We start from the raw sequence: 17,429 nt of genomic DNA on the forward strand, positions 1-17,429 counted from the left end.
CCTGCTTTTGTTGCTTATCACACTCACACAAACTCAGAAAATCAATATCCATACAAAAAGGGGATAGTTAAGTTTGTAGGTGGGAACTTGTCTTTATATTGATAACTTAGTGATATCTAGAAAAACACAATGACATCACAAGATACTGACTTTTATGTAACCTGAACCTACAACAGCTGCAGCTCTGCCTGGGACACTACTGCCCAAACTCCCTTGGTTGTGATTCTCCTCAGGCATTCCCAATCACATGCTGCACATCTCATCAGGTTTCCCACGTGACCATGTGGTTATCACTACATAAAAAGATTTTTTTGCTCTTTCTGCTAAAATTCAATTTCCAGCTCTGTGACTGGTGGAGGTAATTATCTTTCCCCCATGTTAAAGTAGCATGCAACACATTTTATGATTTTATGTTAAGGCAACTGGTCCTTTGAAATAAAAATCCATGAATCTGTCCAGCTCAGTCCCTCAGAATATTTTCAAGGGAGAGTATCTCCTGATGCTCTTATATTCCTCCAGTTTCACTGTTACAAATGCTACTCAAGCTAAAGCACAAGTCCTGTCACTTGTCCCCTCAATTCAAGAGGAAGCAACGGTGAGAGGGGGCCGAATGAGGAGCTGCTTCAGCTGCATTTACCCATCTCTTTGCAAAACAATCACTGAGGAAAGAGAAGCACTGTACTCCCAACCAGCACAATTAGACAAAGGAGAGTAGAAACTCTGCAAGGGGACTTGAAAGTCCTTGATTCTCATTAGTGAGGTTTTAAAATAGTCCAGCATTCCTCGTGCAATGTGTCTGCTGAGAATGATTTCCCCATTTCTCATTATGTATGAATGCCAGTGCACTGTGCAGCTCCAGCGCACAGCTGATTAATAAGGTCAGAATTAGAAATTGAGAGCTTTCCTTTTCTTAGCATCTACTGCAGTTTTCTCTCAACAGGGTTTTCTTTGTTGATTTTCTGTGATCTGAAACACAGGGCTTACCGGAAAGGGAGTTACGCATTTGGTCGTGTAGAGCTCTGAAGAGTGTGTGGTGTCTTATTTTTTTTTAAATATTATATATTGTGTTTTTAATAATTTGTATTAAAATCTCTTATGCATCATAAAATGCTTTGGAAAAATGCATTAATTGCTAGGGTAGTCGTTATTGTCAGTAAATAAGCTCTATATACTCAGATAACATTTTGTTTTCAGAAGGATAAGTAATTCCTTTATCTGAATTTTGAATAAAACAACTCAGTGTCTTTCAAGTGTCACAATGCCATCAATCCACTGTGACTAAATTTCTCATCCATACAGTGACTAAAGCCATGAATTTCAAATCAATTCTAAATTACTTTAGCTGTCTACAAATTACACAACCTTTTTCCTATCACTGCAGCCAAGGTTTAGCATGTGAAGCTACCTACCCCTCCATCCAATTATATTTTATAAGCATATTATCAATTATGCATTAGTTCTTTCAAATAAACCCCTTGTGTCCAGGATTACAAATTTACAAATGGTTGTTTCCTTTTGGGTTTTTTTTTTGTGTTTTGGGTTTTTTTTGTGTGTTTTGTTTTTTTTTTTACGATTATACCAGTTTTTTCCCCCTGGGGTTATGCAGTTCTTAATCCTCTGATATTAACTATAGTAACTGGTCTAGTGATTACAGTTGTCTCTTCGTCAATCAGCTCAGATTTTTCATTTGAAAAATGTTGTGGAAAAAAAATCTGAAAACCATTACAGTCCCAACCAGCCTGGCACATAAAAAGAACAAAAAACAAATGGACAGGATTTTATCCATGTTCATCCTCAAATTAACCTAGTGCAGAAAGGAGAATTTGAGGGGATCACCAACTCACAGCAAAGTTGATTGGAAGGAACTTCTGCTACTTGAGGAAGGACTATTGGAGTGTAAGAACTGGGCCAGTCCTTACTTTGTTCATCTAAGTTTTCATTTGAGGACAGACTTTCCACATACCCTCTGGATTCCAATAACCCTAGCAGTACTGTACTGCTCTCCTGAAAATGTTGTTCTTTATGTCCAACCTGAGCTTTCAGCTTGAAAGTTATGGCTGCTGCCCCTTGTTTTTCCTTCTGTTTCTACAGAGAGGAATTTCATTCTGTCACTTTGAAACATCTGGTAGTTATAGGATATAATTAAATTACTTGTCAACCTCCTCCTTGTCTGACTGAACAACCCCATTTCTCTATACCACTTCTCCTATGTCACATGTCATTAGCTGTCTTGATAACCCACATGGATTCCTTCCAGTTCCTCAATATCCAGCTAGAACAGCAAGCCCAAAACTGCACACTGTACTTTAGACACAGCCTCAGATACATGGAAGAAGATTAATTAATCTTCTAAATCAGGATCTTCAGGGTGTGGCTACTTTTTCTGCATTTGTAATTGAGGTGCACAGCTGCTTCATACTCTGCTGTAACACCCAGGTAGGTCCTTCCCACCATGGACAGTGCTGTCAGCTGGTTCCCAGTTTTGGTAGATGGAAGGGGTTATTCTGTCCCAGGTGCAATCCTTGCCCTTCTTATGGTGGAATCAATCCCCATTGATCCAATGCTTAAATTTCCCAGGGTCCCTCTGGATTGAAGCTCCAATGTTGGAAGTGCCACCACTCCCTCTGATTTAGTATTGTTCCCAGATTTGCTGCTGATGGCCTCTGTCTTATCTCCCAGGTCAGTGATGAAGCTATTGAAGAAACACTGTGTCAGTACTGTGTCAGTACTGACTCCTGGCTAAGTACCTATTCCAGCTAGGTGGCAAACTATTGATTACTTGCCTTTGGTTCTGGCTGTCCAGTTGCTTTTCAGTCCATCTAACAGTCTGTTTGTCCTGCCTATCTCAAATTCCAAATCAGAGTTCTGTGGAAAGCAGAATCAAAACCCTATTAATTTCAAAATTTTTCATAGGCAGCACTTTATCCTCGTCCTCTTAGCCAATCATTCCATTGTAGAGAGCAGTCAGGCTGATCAAGCTTGATTTTCCCTTGGTGAAACTATATTGACTTTTTCTGATTACTTTCTCATCATTGTCAAACTAAGCCTTCAAATATATCTTTTTGCTCTTCAGAGAAAGAGTGGCTCAAGAAGATACTTGCAGATGACCAGGTCAGCTTTCAATTTCTGTCAGATGAAAGTAGAACTGACCTTGCAATGGAAAACTGGTATTGCATCAGCTGTTCCCATGGATAAGAGAGTTACTGCGGTAGTTTGGAAGCTGGCCATGGAGACTGGCTACTGAACTTCTGATCTTTGGACTGTGTGACAACACACTAAATTAATACTGTAGCAAAGTAGTCAAATCACTATGCATTCAAAATAATATATTTCTTGGAATCAGCTGCAGAAACGTTTTACCAAAGCCATAACTTGCACAAATACAGTAATACAGCTTAGAATCTAGGCCACTGGTCAACTCCCTGAATAATTTTCTTTGCTACTTCATTTATTATGGCTTTAAAATACATAATTCACTTTAATGCACCTTTCTATATAGCCACAGCTATATATTCCCTGGTTGTCTCTAAAATTAACAAGTTAAACCAGGTGGTCTACAGTTCTTATTAAAGTAAAACATATGGGAACAGGAAATCATCTGCAGTATTTCCATCTTGCAGGCTTTCAGGTAGATACACAACATTATAGCTAAAGGGCAAGATGAAGAACATATTCTGCTTTACAATTTCACATTCCTGATGGCATATTAGCCATCATTTTATGTAACATCAATAAGAGTATCTCTAAATTTTCAGAATAGTGGGAAAAGTGACATCTATGCTGTAGCTGGTTTTTGATACACTTAAATCTGTTTGCAGGCTTTGACACAGAGTGGTGTAACAGGGAAGGGTGAGACAGAATGCTTTTTCTGACATTAGACACAAAGTCAAACAAGACTCAAGGTAAAAATCCTTTCCACTCTACCTAAACTAAGACAGATCCTATGCATAGCGACCCACATTCTCCTGCTTAGCATTAGCATCCTCTGAGGATGCTCAATAAATAAATTTTTCATTTCAATTTATTCATATACTTCAGCCCAAAGAATAGTTCCACAATTACAAAATCCACACTGAATTTTAAAAGCAGATATACTTTCCTCACCTACATGATGGAAATGTGAAAATGTCAGAATTGCTTGTTTCCAAACACTTTATGAGAATATAAATTCCTTCAGCTCACTAACTCTATGCCATGTTTTTTCTCATCACATCAGTTCTACATAAAAAAATTAAAATATTGCTTTTTCTTTTTTACGCCACATCTCATTTTCCATATTAGTATAATTTCTACAGATACAGAAAGAAACAATGAAAATTATTTTGTAGGAAAAAACCAAGAACAATTAAATGCAGATAAAATTTGTGTTGAATTCTATAATTTCTTAATTATACATTACAGATATTTCCAGCAGGAAAAACCTATTCCATAATGAGTCTGTAAATTCTATATTGCCCATAAAAAGCTGAAAAATGGGTTTACCAGCTAATGAGAAACAATCTTCCTTTGTAAAATTATCTAAAAACCACTAATGAAAAATAAGACAATAAGGTTTATTACAGCAAGATTTCTTGATTATTGATTTAAATTATGATTAGAATGATTTAATTCCTTTTCCCTGCTTCTTTCCTTGCCAGATTCTGCTTTTGCCATTACAAGTGTGGTAAGCAAAGCAAACGTTTTCTCTCCTCTGCTAGAAACAGACCAAAGATATCTCCTAATTTCAGAAGTGAACTCTTACACAGAATAAGGACAAGGTCAGAAGTGTGGGGTAACTCAGATGTGTTACCAAGTCCTGCTCTTGTTCTGTCCATGTCACTTTGGTCAACAGTTGAAAAGACAAAGAGTAATGACGAAATGTCATCGTTTCTTGCTCTTCTTTTTCATTGCCTTTGTTGTTCATTTCAGTCAAACTTCTTGCTGTCTTTTAAGATGACTTACGTTTTAGCTGACAGCACAATCCAACTCTTTGTAAGAAGCGTAGGCTCTCTGTTGTTATTGCAGATATTCACTAAATATTTCATCCTACTCTGTGAAAAAGTCAAAGAATAATTTTCTTTACTGCTGGAAGCAGTCCACTGAACCTTCCCACTTGCAAGACAATCAGATCCCATCAAAACAGTTTATGATTGTATTTGTCAGGATCAAATTCACCTTGGATGTGCTTTTCATTACAGTTAGCTAGTTAGGTCTTGGCCTTCCCCCAGGGTAAAGATGCTGTCCTGAATTCTATTCAACATGCAGTGGCTAACAGCTTATGAAAGAAAGTGAATAGAGCAAACCAAAATGTGGATTTTTTAATAGGTATTGTACTTTTGCAGACACTCAGTGTGGTAGCCACCAGCTCTGTACTAATCAGCAACCTTAGGCATACAGTAACAGCTGGATGCATTTCAGCTACCAGGAATACTCAGATCTGTGGCTAAAGAGATGTTTTCCCAGGGAATGACTGTGGAGGGAAGTGTTGCAAACAGCACAGCATCTGGTTAAGTGGAGACATTTGGAGATGTGGCAGTTGCCAGAAGAGCTTGGGAGAATGGAGAGCTGGGCCCCTCACGAGTCCAGTCCTGCACATTCCCTCTGCAGTTCAGTCACGGTGGATGCCTCTGCATGGGCATTTTGGTTTAAGTCAGACGTCCATTTTGGAACTGGATGTCCTGTTCGTCCCCATGTGCTCTGGCTTATGGTTCCTGGGCAGCACATGCTTCTTCTAGGTGAGGAAGAGCAGCAGAGTGCAGCTCTGGCAATGCAGCGGCTATGGGGCAGTCAGGCGAGTGCTGCTCTGGGGGAACCCCTCTCTGAAATGCTTTCAGCATGGCAGTGCAGGGTAAGCACCTCTGCAATTTCCCTTCCATTTCACAGGAAAGTGAAAATACCAGGGATTATTTGATCTCAGGTGACTTTCCTGAGATGGTTGATCTTCCCCTGCATTGATTAAGGAACTACACATGCAGTATACATTTAATTTCTCAGAGTGAAGTGGTACTGCACACCATTATTGACTGTGTGCTTTTTGGGCACTTTGCCCTTAGCTTTTTCTTTTCTGAGCTAGAGACCCATTAAAATTCTTCACTGTAGCTAAGGTGTGGTGTTAACCCACAACATTTGCTTCATGCACAATGGTTTACGATGGTTGCTGTGTAACCGTGCAGAAGTAAAGCACTGCTGTTTTAACCTGTATCTGTTTACCATGTCATGAGCAGCGAGAGCAATTAATCCTGTCCTTCCTCTCATCTTGAAGTCCACCCTACATTTTCCACAGCCTCGCTATTTGACATTTGATTACATCTGACAGGTGGATTTTGAAATGTTTACATTATATTTATTTATAGATATGCTCACAAAACTCCTCTGTAGGAAAAACACAGGAATATATTTTTAAACGTTCTTGAACGTGCTCAAGATCCTGATGCAAATTCTGTGTCACTGATTGTCTTATATATTTTGTATTTACTTTCTTCTCTTGCAGCAGACGTTACAAACAATAAAGGAAGACAAGTACTGATTTAAACTTTAAACTCCACTTATATTAACAATATGCCTCCCACACAAATTGTCATCTGATCCCACATACAGCCATGTACATTTCATTAGTTTGGCTACAAAATACATCAAAGAAGCACTTGTTTCTATTTGCCTTCTTCTTTCAGTGCCCAGAGGACTTGTTGGTATTTTCATTATGTGCTTAATTCTTCACTGTGCCATGTCCCTTTTCTATCTGTCTCTCAAGAAGTTTCAGCTATACAGAACTCTTAGCTGCGGATAATCACTGTCAATACATTAAACATTTGATTTTGTTGCCATTTTGTATGCAATAGACCTCGACTACCACCAGTTATCCATAACATTAATTTAATTTTTAAAAATTATAAATTAATAATTTAATTAGAATAGGTAATTAGGTGGACAAACTGAAGAATAAGTGCTTTAGTTTTATGAAATGTACTTGCAGTTGAGAAATGCAGCAATGATGATTATAATCTCAAAGGCAAAATAATGATCTATATGATTTTATTTGCAAAATATTAGTAAATGGTTGAATCTGATTTGTCAGGGCCTGCTGCTGATAACACATAGATTGTAGGTTCAATTCCTGTAAGGGCCATTTATTTAAAAATAGGACCCAGTGATCCTTGTGGGTCCCCTCCAACTCAGAATATTCAGTTATTCTGTATGTAATTTCACATGGCTACCACGTTAGTCCTAAGTTTCAATAATGTAATGCATTAAAAATAAAAACCGAAAAGTAAATGATTGCTTTGTATTGAAATGTAACATCTTTTATATATTCAGAAAAAATACAAGAAATATATTCTTCCTTTAAAGACAGAGAATAAGACAACGTACACAAGTATTTCAGGTTATTTTTTAGGATTTTGTTTGACTTTGTTTGCTTTCAGTTTTTCAGTTTTCTAGAGTTATTTACTGGATTAAAGGCAACAGATTTTGAATAGAGATAATGTGGTTTAGTGGTTTTGTTTAAAATTTTGAATAGAAATTTATTTTTAAATTACATTTGATTCCTAAGGCTTTTTTTTTTTTTTAGGTTTTTTTTTTTCTTTTTTTTGGTTTTTTTTTTTTTTCCTCAATACTAACCATCTTAGGCCCAAATGCTTTGGTTTAAATTTATGGAATTACACATATCTGAATACCTCAGCAGAGTATCAATATAAACCATGCTTAAAAAGGAATAAAAACAATTCTACAATTCTTCATTTTATTTACAATAAATAAAATTATTCATGCGCAGTCATTCAAAACCAAATCAAGACTGTTTCCTAAGGACACAAATTTTTGTGTTTCTAGTTGAAAATGTAGCTATAAATGTGCACCTCCTCCCGTACAATTTAGAAAAAATCAAGGCCCATGTGTGTTTTCCTAGCAGAAACTAAGAATGGGGTTCCCAGTCAAGATACTGGTATAAATAATATTTTTTAGCTCCTTGACTAATTTACCCTCCTTGGACCTGATCTGAGGTATAAATACCAACATATTTTTGTACATGGATTGTAACTATGGCTATGGCATCTAATTAGGAAAAGAAAAAGAATGGTTTTATAAGTCAGTTTTAATGAAACTAAATTAGTAGATCTATTTCTTTATTATACCTATCTGCATCTGTATGTGTATCTATATATCTGTCTGTATCTATGTCTGTATCTGAACCTGGCAATACAAACTCTGTATTTGATGGATACTTTTAATCAGATATTTTTGTTAATGAACTGTGTTCACTCTTGAAAGCAGAGTAGATATAGGGAACAAGATTAAACCCTCATTCAAGTTTCTGGGTAGCTGTATTTAAGTTCCCTCCCCCCATTCCCAATCATTACAGTAATATTAAACTGAGTCAGAGAAATAATTTCATACTTCTTCTGCATCAGCCATTAAGTATTTTTAGTTTAGCCTTATTATCACCCTTTTTATTTTCTATAATCAGTCATTATGAGGCCCTTAAGAATTTTTGAATGTGTGGTTAGTTCTTGAGCTAAGTAACACAAATTTGCATACACATATTTAGTCTTGCAGAAGTCATATGAAACTACTAAAACAAAACTAGTACACAAGAGGAAGACCCACCAGATGTGCTTTTAAAAATAACAGTTTCAAGAGCGCAGGTTAAATAGGAGCCCTGCAGGGACAGCAGCACAGCCCCTCCTCGGCAGGCTGACTAGAAAAGTCAGTTCTGTTCTGTGCAGCATGCTCTCCCCTTTATCTCATCTTGTTCTCAAAGAAGGCACTCTAACAATGAGCAGTTCTGTGAAAACGCTCGGGACAGCCCCTGTGAAGCTGTGCCCAGGCTATCAGCCCTGCAGCCAGGGACATGAACAATCCTTCTCTCAGGTAAACCTGCCCGGTGTGGAAATGAGAACATGACAATCAGCCTGGCAGGTGATTGACATCCTGAATGCCAGCACAGGGGCCGAGAGGGCGAGGAAACACAATGGTAATGGGAGACTGCAATTACCCCGGTGTAGTCTGAACAGATGTCACATCAGCAAGCTGAGATTAAACCCTCAGATACCAGAAGCGCTTGCTTTGAGGAAAAGTTAGGAAGTGTCAGCAGGAGAAGCAAGACCTCATCTGGTCCTAAAGCAAGTATTTGTTCATGGTGTTTGCTATACAAAGTCCCTGGAGTATCACAGGGTACTTGCTATTTTTTGCAGGATCTACAAAGGCAAAATGTCTTATGTCGTCTTAAATTTGTATGAAAAAGATTTTTAAAGGCATGCTTGCAAAAAAAAAAGAATGCAAGTGACACAAACAATTGACAGTCACCATAACGCTGGCACAGAGCAAACATTTACTACTTCTCCCCTCCCCAAAAAAACCTTTTAGGAATCCCGTAAGAAAGTCTACATACCTAAACAGGACAGGTAATGACATACCAAAATGCACAAAATATAAGGAATGAAGAGTTTAAAGGACAAAGAATAAAATTAGAATAAAATTAAAGAATAAAATTAGAATAAAAGAATAAAATTAGTTGGCGTGCGGATTGTGGAATAACCAAGACATTGAGGAAGAGTCAATCCAAGTTTGTAAAGACAAGCCACACCTACCAAAAGACTGAGGGTCTCTCAAGGAATCAGTGTTCTTGGGGACAATAAAGTTCTGGCACCACAAGCACTTAAAGGAAGGAATCTGTCATAAAACAAGAAAGTGGTACTACACACATTAACGGGTAGGAAACTAAAGGTCAGAATATATGCTCAGTTTTCATGGAGACTTCCTTTCCTTCAACCAGTGTGAACCCACTTCAACACAGTATTGTGCAGAACAAAAATCTCCATTTTTCTTCAAAAAATGATTGTAAAAATTCCTAATACTTAGATGTACTTGTGGTTTGATCTAAATATTCATTGTTTTTAGAAATGTAATTAAATACATGTTATAAATTATCAAATCAGGAGCCAAATTTATAAGAAAGTTTAGCAATAATTTATTAGATTATCAGCGAAACAGAATTTCGATTGGAAAAAAAACCCACCACAGCCAAGGGCAGCGTCGAGCCCGGGATCGGCGCTGGGTGAACACACAGACCTGACCCCGAATGTCAGAGTCTCCCCCGGTTCACGCTGGCTGCTTTGCGCAGGGAGCTCTTATACAGCTTATTCTGCCTGAGGCAGAAATGACCGAACGTTCCTTTGTGTCCCTTCACATGCAGAACTGGGGCCATACATGTGCGGGGTTAGACAAAAGTCCAGTTCCAGGTGTCTAGATGTTGTCAGAGCACTCGGGAGAAGCTGGAGTAGTCGTCATTCACATGAAACGGGGTGGCGCCAGGGATCACTGTAGTAGATCTGTTATGAACAAAAATTCGGTTAATATTTTTTTTGTGAGAAAAAAGTTACCACTACTGCTGGGCTGCGGCCTGTGTTATGGTAATTACGGGTCGTTGTCGTTAATGGTTGTTTTTGTATTAGTAAAAGCCCTGGCTGGGGCGAGGTAATGGCCCTTCTCCTGAGACAGTAACGGGTGGGGACCTTCCCGAACAGCGAGAAGAGACCTGGAGGGGGGGTTATGCAAAGTGACTCCAGGACCAGCATGCTCTGTGGGTCCCCCACTCCGAATGTACTGAAAAAACCCCAAAAACAACGAGCCAAATAAGAGTCGAGAGACTGGAGTGATGTCTGGACGTGAGGAGCCGAGTGCTGAGCCTGCAGAGATGCTGAACACCTTTAGGTCCCTCTTGCCCTGAGCAGGAGTCGTCCCCAGAGATCAGGATCTGCTAAGACAGCCAGCAAAACCAATAATTAAAGGGATCGCCAGGCCCTAAAGGCTCCCACGAGGACTTGATCCTCTCGCTACTGCTTCTAGTGGATAAAGCTACACATATTCTCTTTCTCTGAGTTGTCCTGGGAGAGACGAGAGGAGAGTCCGGCCCTGTCGAGCCGCCAAATCCTGAGCTGATCAGTTTTAATAAGGGCATTGAAAAGGAGAGGAAGTCTCCTGGCCCTGTTTATTTCAGATACAACCTTCGAGGTGTGAAAATCACTTTTGTGGGGCCTGGACATTCGTGGGAAGTCAGTGATCATCACTCAGGAAGAGTCCATTCTTACATTAAAAGACCTGGTATTATCTTAAGGTCGTCCGGGAACTAGTTGAATAAGAATAAGACTGCTCCCAGCAGTGGTGGTCAAAAGACATACCTTGGATCTTACAATATTTTATACATTAATAGCATGAATTATCTATACCATATACTACAATACATAAAACCAAACAGTTTCAAGTTTCCCCTCTTGCAGTCTTCACATGGATGGGACTTTTAAATGTCTATATACATAAATTTGGGATGTATAGCTCAGGGAAGTGCAGTATATGGATATCACTCTCCTACTGTTTACGTGACATTTGGAGAATTTTGAATTCTCAGTTAGAAACAGAAAAACCTAAAAGGATGCTTATAATTATCTTTTTCTTAATATGCTTATGAATTCTATATGGGCTTCAATCAGTGCTTGTCTTTACCCTGCAGACAAACTCAAGATAAAATTAGGAAGAACTCTTATCTTCCTTGAGCCATCAAAACTGCTGATTAAGGTTTTGCCTCTCTGTGAACTCAGAAGTAGCATTCTATGCAGAAGATCACAATTTTTCAATTTTTTTCCTGAGAATTCACACACAGCTACTTTTTCAGATTGTTGAAATTCCATGTTCTTGAAAGGAAGCAGTAGAAGAAAAGTAAGAACTTAAAACAAAAAAAAAAAAAAGAAATTAAAGGTTCAGATCCTCGGAAAGATGTAGGCGAGAAGACTCACTTGTGGTCAGAATAATGCCCTCTGGTTTCCTCAGTTTACACACTTTACAGGAGTCAGAGCTCAGGCCTGATGAAAAAAGGTGTTCACTGCTGTGAACTGTGGAATGGATTCCGCTGACTACCCAGCCCACGGTGTTCTCAGACAAGATGATTTGGGCAGCACAATCTGCTTTGGTAGTTTAAAGTCTCTTCCCGTACATGTACAGTCCTGTGGCCAAACTTCAGGCATTCCCACAGCCGTCTCTCCAAGTAACAATGATGGATGTGTGAGAAATGACGCTCGCTTTTTTAGAATGTCAAAGGTTTTTTAAAAACCTTAACATAATACAACCAAGACTGAATAAGGAAAAAGAACAGTGTGCGCTGGCAGTTGCGACCCAGCAGGCACCAGCAGCCATGAGCGCATTTACAAAATGGCCGCTCCACCTTTTATACCCCTTGGGGGGGGGGGTGGTGCATCAGCCAGCCCTGGCCCCTCCCAAAGTCTGTCAGTCAGCTCTTCTTTGCCGTTTATTGGTGGAGGCTGCTTTCTTGTAACCCGATTGGAGATGAGGTGTTGCCGTGCCACGCCCGCTAGCAACAAAATCTCCCATTCTCAAAATGCCCCGTGCAAGGGACAGCCGAACATCCCCTCCTTCCACATCTCCTGGCCAGCAAGGCTGTCCCTTGGCTACCAGATGGGGCGGGAGGAAAGGGGACTATGGGGAGAGCAGAGGGTGTCCAAACAACAAATCACAATAACATAGCTGTACATCAATAAAACTTCTCTTAACATAGGTGTAATAGTTATCCCTTAATTGTGAGAGCCCATCATCCCACTACTCATCTGTAACATATGTAAATGCCTTTCTGATGCGAACGTGTTTTCAGCACCTACAGACTACGGCTGTCAACAGTCAGAATCCACAAATTTCGAGCTCTTATGACTCTATTAACGTGTGAAGAACGCTACTTCTGACCTCATGAAGCTTTGCACTGGCCAGCGTTATTCAACCAAAGCAAAAATGTGTGGACTTTCCAGGGAGGAACAAACTGCTTGAAATTAAAGGAATCAGAGAAGAGATTGTACTTTGGGATCAAAGTATTCTCTTCCTTATTGTTGTAATCCATCAAGATGAATGATGAACTGTATTCAACAATTAGAAGGATTGTTTAAAATATCTTACTGCTTTTCTAGTGAGAGAGAGGAAATTGAGTGCAGAAACAAGAGAATCATGGCATGTGATATGCTGAGAACAATGAGTTTAATTTTCTCTCACTTTTTCTAGGTGCCTATATCACTTGCATCAGTATTTGAAATAAAAGAAATATTCTGAGTCCTAAATAGGTTACTGCCTATATTTCAGTTCTGAGAAATAAGGATCTGAGGGGAAAATTTTAAACATGTTTAATGTGATGAATGTTGAAAAATGTCTGAAGCCCCTGAATTGTTTGCTCAGAGTCAATATCACTAAGGCATAGCAGCACATAGAAGATTTATGGGACTGTAATAGAAAATTAAACCTATATTGATTCAACAAATTACTGCATATAAGAACAAGCTGAATAATTTAAAAAATCAATGTGAATAATTTGAGTAACTTGAGAGTATAAAGGAAAATTGTTGTATAGGTTAATGTTTATTGCATATCTATTTAATGACTATCTTAAAGCAACAACTATTGAATTAAAATATGAATATTTCTAAGTGCATGACAGGAGAAAGTGTAAGAAAAAAAGGCATATAATTCTCAAATTTCTAAGAACTGTGCTATACTGTGCTAATATCTGAACCACGTTTTTGAAGAGGATCATAAACAAATTAAGTTCCTTACTATCTTTCATGCTCCTTCTGTGCAGTAAGAGAAACATTGCAAATGCCATCTTAAAAATGTCCTGGGATGTAAGATAATTTGAATTAAAAAATATTGGACTCTATGCAAGCATTAGCATAATTTTAGTAACAAAAGTGTAAAGAAATTCTGATAATCCTTGCATTTGTTCATTTACTTCTTATAAAGCAATTGAATTTTTAAAGTACTTTAGAAATCAACTCCAGAAGGGGAAAAACAAAATGAGAATCATTTTGTAAACATAGGAAAACTATAAAAATAATAATTAAAAAAATGTGTCTTTATTTCCTGAAAAGATAGCTGTAATGCTTAGGGGAAAAAAAATGAGATAGTTTTGTATTTTAGAAAAAATATTAAAAATATGTTTGCCATCATAAAACTCTACATGGGTTCTGACTACAAGTTGCCAAGTGATTTGCTTTTATTTTCTAGCCCTTATTCTTGAGGATTATCTAAGGCCCACTTAGAAAGCAGTGCCATATCTTATGAACACCTTGATTGTTTTAAATAATTTTATTATTTTTGTACACTTGATCAGCTAATTCAGGTTGTTTTGTATCTCCTGAACTTAAAGGCTGATATTGTCTCTTTTGTGCACCCTCCAGAAAGAAAGGAAAATCAAGCCAAATCCTCTTTCTCACTTTTTTTTTCCCCTGTGGAGCAACCACATGGAATTTGTGTGCACTGTGCTTTTAATGTTTGGGAAAACCAAAGGAAAATAATTAGAAAGCTTTATAACACTATAATTTATTGATGAAAATTCATTATGAATTCCTGAAGGGGGAAATAAAGGTGTCTCACTGTTATGCTTGAACTCTTTAATTTGCTGATTTAGTGAATAAAAAAGGTCTATCCCTATTTCACAAAGGCATTTGATTCCATTCTTCAGAACAGCATCATACTCAGGAAAAATCCTAATGCAAGGCAGAGAGGTACAACAATTTGAATTAAAGGCATGGTGCACAAGGAAAGAGAGGTCCATGCTGCCTCTGGTGAGAGGCCCCGAGGCTGCCTGCAGGCAGCAGAGCTGGTCTGGGCACCCCTCGTGTGCCTGGAGCATCTTTGGTGGGCAGGAAGGAGTCTGAGCTTGCTGAGCATGGGGGAGGATTCCCAGCCTGCAGGTGTGTTATAGGTAGAAGTTAAGTTAAATAAGGTTATAGTTCAATTATATTGTATTAATTATGTTCCATTAATTGCATTATGTTAAGAGTGGGGACTGATTAGAATGTTCTAGGAGAAGGGTCCGGGGTTTGGTGGAAGGGTGGTCTGGCGGGGCAAGGCGAGGTCGAAGAGGGATTGGATGGAAGATCTGACCAATCATTGGAAGCCCTGCAGAAACGATTGGTCCAGAATGAACGGCAATGAGAAGCCAGGAAAGGGATCAATCACCATGCGGATCCAAAATGGACCAGTCCTGGACTCGAAGCGGGCTGTAAATGGGGGAAGTTCGGTTGGGTTGAGGTTCTTCTTTTTGGAAACTTGTTTTCTGGGGAGACCTCAGTGCACTTGGGGGTAGCGCACTGTTCTGTTTTTGGCTCGCTGTGTGGGTGCTTGGGCTTATCCTGGGTACTCGTTTCCTTGTAGCTATTTTAATAAAACCTCTTTCTCTGGAGAAAGTTTGGCCTTGTTCATATTCAAACAGGTGGGTGCAGAAGTGAAGGGAGCTGCTGGAGGCCACTGGGCATGAGGCAGTGTGTTTAGAAGTTCATTTTTACAGCATCAGAAGCAAGTAAATTCAAAGAATTAAGAGGTGGACATTTGAGTGCATGGGATTTTTTGTGGTTTGGTTTGGTTTGGTTTTTTCTGTTTTTTTTGGGGGGGTTGTTTGTTTGTTTTTGTTTTGTTTTGTTTTGTTTTTTTGACATTTGTTCTGAAAGAAACTCTGTAAAGGCTGCGTTGAAGGGAAGACCTTTAGGGGTAATGTTTATTTTCGGTGAAAATTTTTTCAACGTGTAATCATTTATTTTTTTTCGAAATAACTTAAAATGAGTAAGACATTTACAGCCCAAACAGACCAGTCATTTCAGGAATAAAACATTGCATCGGTTTCTCTGGATTCTGTCCACTGCATAGAAGCCTTATTTTTCCATAGAAACACGGTTCATGTTGGGATCCATTATTCAAGATGCTTTCTGAACATGGTGGCACACTGTGGATTAGGCAAAAAATAGCTATCTTTAATAACATTTATCTCCCTGAAAGTGCTTTCATATTGATTGTTTCTCCCTGCAGCTTGGCCAATTTCCACTCCTTTTCCCTTTCATGTCTATCATGCAGGAACAAAAAAAGAAATGCATTGAGGAGGTGGATAGAGTAGGCTTTTTTGAGATGGAAGCTTTTGTTGCTATTGCACAAGAGTTACATAATCAGGTTCTCCCAATGGCAAGCACTCAGGAAGAGATTCCACAGGCATTCTTGCTTGAAAACCAACCAGGGAAAGACATTAATATATTATTGAATTACTAAAGCTAGGCCAAAGGTCATGAAAGAATGCAATAAAAGGAAGAAAATCACAAACAAGAATGAAATGTACCATATGCCTTTTTTAATGAATCACCACAAGGTGCCACCTGAGCAGCTCTATATAGTACGATATGGTGCTTCTGTTTCACAGGAGGTACAAGCTACATTTCAACTGAGAGTTAATTTAATTGCTTTCATTCTGTCTCATTAATATTCTTTTATTGCAGGTTTCTTTGTGGACATAAATGACCTTGAAGGGAGTATGTAATTTCAAACGTACATAAATTTGCTGATAATGCTAAATTGGACTGGATTGGTAAATAGAAGAGGAGAGAACCATTTTAAAATTATTGGATTGGATAAGGCTTCAAGGCTGATAAAGTAGCTCATTCAGTTTAGCAGGAAAAAGTGCAATATAATGAAATGGGCTACTAGAAACATAGTTTCCTTGGGTTAAAATCATATAAGCTTCAGAATTTGGAACAAACAGACAATTTAGTTGTGATTGACGGTTATTAAGACTGTACTTTTGCAATTTTACATGCTTGCTTTCAAGTCTCCTCAGTTCTTCTGAAAACAAATGAGAAACAGGAGTCAAAATAATTTCTCACAAATGAGACTGAAAATGATGTATTAACAGAAAGCATCAGGTGTAACATCTTAGTTACCCATTGTGTTTTCTTTTACCCATTAAACCAATTTACAGATTCATAAGAAACTCTGCGATTTCCTCAAGCAGAACTTTTGGCTTGCTCTCAAAAGAGCATGAAGGTCTTGGTCCCACAAAGATGATTAAATAGCTTGATCTAACAATAGGTAGGAATATTTCTAGTTTCCTCATCAGATTTTCTGTGCCACTCCTGATTCTACAATCTGCATGTTTGGCAGCATGAACCACTGTGCCTGGCAATGGTTGCTATTTATATTGCAGCTCTTAAGAATCCTAGACATGAACCAGGTCTCACTTTGCTGTTCACAACATATGCACCTGCACCAATTACAAATGACATATTAAAGAATATTTTATTTATATGTGTGACTTTCAATGACACAGAGGGTCGGGGGGACAGCTGCCATTCAGCCGGCATGTCCATCTCTCACAGCAAAGCCAAGAGAGTTGAAAGAATCCCTCCGCTTCCTCTGTGTCCTCCTGCCCTCGCATTCCATGTCCATTTTCCCAGCCACAGTATTTCCCTCCCTTGTTCAGGCTCTGACCTCAGAAATGCCTCAGTTCACCAGCCCAGCAGCAAAGTTTCCACCTGTTTTCCTGGGTTTAGGCAGTGGAGGTGGCACCGCAGGAGCTGCGGAGCGCTGGGGCTGGCAGCAGCTGGGGTGTGCGGGAGAAAGCCTGCAGCCAGGACCGAGGTGTG

Source organism: Melospiza melodia, chromosome Z (assembly GCF_035770615.1).
Source record: "Melospiza melodia melodia isolate bMelMel2 chromosome Z, bMelMel2.pri, whole genome shotgun sequence".
NCBI lineage: Eukaryota > Metazoa > Chordata > Aves > Passeriformes > Passerellidae > Melospiza > Melospiza melodia.